Below are 2,347 nucleotides of genomic sequence, written 5' to 3'. Positions count from 1 at the left end.
CAACTTTTGTCACACTTTAGAGCCCCACTGCTCCAAATCAGATCAAATTCCATCGAGAGAGTTAATCTATCAAGCTGTTAGGAGTTTGGTTCCAAGATAACCTTAAATGGAATGCACATGTTGAAAACATTACCAATAAATCTTCGAAGCGGATATACTACCTACGAAAGTGCAGAAGAGCACGATTACCTAGAGATGTTGGCCTCGGCATCTATACCACCCTAATAAGACCCATCTTGGAATATGGTGCACCCCTATGTGAAGGAATTCCTTCATATTTAAAAGACGAAGTGAAGCATATCCAGAAAAGGTGTTTAACACTAATTGGTCTCCCACCAGACAGTTAACCGTCCCTCGAGTTGAGAAGAAACGAAGCTAGTACTAAAGAACTGAATAAGATCAGCAATGATAACAGCCTCCCCCTACGCAACAGGGCTTCTGTTACCAGAAATTGTGACTGTAACTTAACAACAAACTGTCGGAAATTAGTCCCCATTTTTGGGAGAAATAGACACAAGAACAGCTTTTTACCCAGGACACTAAAACATCACTAAGCACCCATTTGAATAGTTTTAGATCATAAATTTTGCTATTACCATTTTACTAATTTGTAATTCCATTGTACATTTCTTTTAAGATGGTCAAATAAAGGTATTATTATTATAATATGGTATTAAAGACGAAATCTTGCTTACGTCTTTGAGGGACATGCTTCAGTCGATTTACAAACACTACCACTATTCTCCCAAGTCACTTCGTGAACTAAGAGAACTTGCAGAAGTTATGGGAGAACAGATCCAGAAGCCGGGTAATTTGAAATAAACTACATGTGGGTGGTTCCACATCTTCACCGTGCTCTTTAATTGTTTCTGAAAGATTACAAATTGATCCATGTTCATTTCCAGAACACTGTTGCAGCTCAGCAACAAGCAGTGCTGACATGCAGAGGAGAGCTAAGAAGATAATAAAAGAACAGCAAAAATTCAATACAGTTTTGTTTGCTTGTTTCATTTTGGATGTTTTGGAATGCCTTAGTAAGCTAAGTCTACTTTTTCAAAAAGATAATGTCACATTGACTTTAGCCAAGGATGGCTTGGAGCACACACTACACTTTAGCTTACAGAGCTAAGACCTGGTCCATATCTTCAGCAGTTTCTTCAAAACATTGGAGATGGGAATATTTTCCAAGACATTGACCTCAACAGGGGTGACCAAGACTCAATTCAGTTCTACACAACAACCAAGCCACAGATCCTTAATTGAAGTCTCCTTTTCAGAGTCTCCATGTGACTGATCCAACTTTGCGTGCCCTGTTAGTGTTCGATACTTCTCTCTGGCCAGATGATAGACCCCAGAGTTAGCCACTTACAGAGAAGACAAAATTCACCATCTTGTTCAACGTTTCAACGTTTTCTTCTTTAAAGGAACAATTTTGCTTTTGTAGCTGTGCAGGAAGAAAGGATTGGCCTGAAAGTTTGCAACTCTAACAACTCCCTCGATCTTAATTTGAAAGCTTTGTGACGGAGTGTTCAACAGCTACAGTGACAGGTTCTGCAACATTCTGATGTTATTTGAGATTCTCTTGATTTTACCACTGTCAACAACTTGTTGTGAACGTGGCTTTTCTCTCATTGGAAAGATTACTGCCAAGAAACTACATGGGAATCAAGGATAAAGACATTGCTATGCTGTGCGAGAACGATATCACAAGTGCTGAAGAGCTAATTTCTATCCTTACAACACTTAAAGTAGCAACAAGTGCATTAAGTAAAGAGCAGATTCCAACCATTTCAATGATTCTACGAAAAAGGAGGCAGGGATGAGGAAAATTTAAGACTAAAATGAATTATCAAAGTGCCACTGTCGTTAGACTCGTGACATAATTCCAATTTACCGCGATTGTTTAAGATTGGCAGGCATTAGTCAGTGTGATATAACAGCTGGATAATTGTGTAACAGCACGGAGGGCTCCCATATGCAACTAGATACCCAAAATAATGCATGTACGTGAGGTGATCCCCTTTGCTGGAATTCAACCCTGTAAAATAAGTCCACCATTTCTACAATAGGCATAAGATTACTCTTTAACACATCCTCTATAAAGAGCTGTACCATGTGTTCAAAGTTCCTTGCACATGTGACAGGGTAATTTTGAATAAGATCTGATTTTTGTTGCCATGTCATATTGTTAATGTCATCAGGTTAGCCAAGTAGAGCAGATCCATTCAGTATTCATTAACACTTTTTGTGCCAGTTATACATTCCTCCAACAAACCTTGTGAATATTTATCACTATATTTTATACTGTTACACTTAGAGACAGATGGTCTGAACCATAACTGATCAC

The 2,347-nt window shown here is 38.6% G+C and overlaps 1 pseudogene; it reads left to right on the top strand.

Annotated features, from left to right (window-relative positions):
* The window catches only part of LOC137988240 (zinc finger protein 862-like), a 7,729-nt pseudogene extending 6,054 nt beyond the window's left edge, over positions 1-1,675 (top strand).
* The last annotated feature ends 672 nt before the right edge of the window (positions 1,676-2,347 follow it).

This window comes from Montipora foliosa, unplaced genomic scaffold, assembly GCF_036669935.1.
Source record: "Montipora foliosa isolate CH-2021 unplaced genomic scaffold, ASM3666993v2 scaffold_412, whole genome shotgun sequence".
NCBI lineage: Eukaryota > Metazoa > Cnidaria > Anthozoa > Scleractinia > Acroporidae > Montipora > Montipora foliosa.
This window is presented reverse-complemented; position numbering and strand designations above follow the sequence as displayed.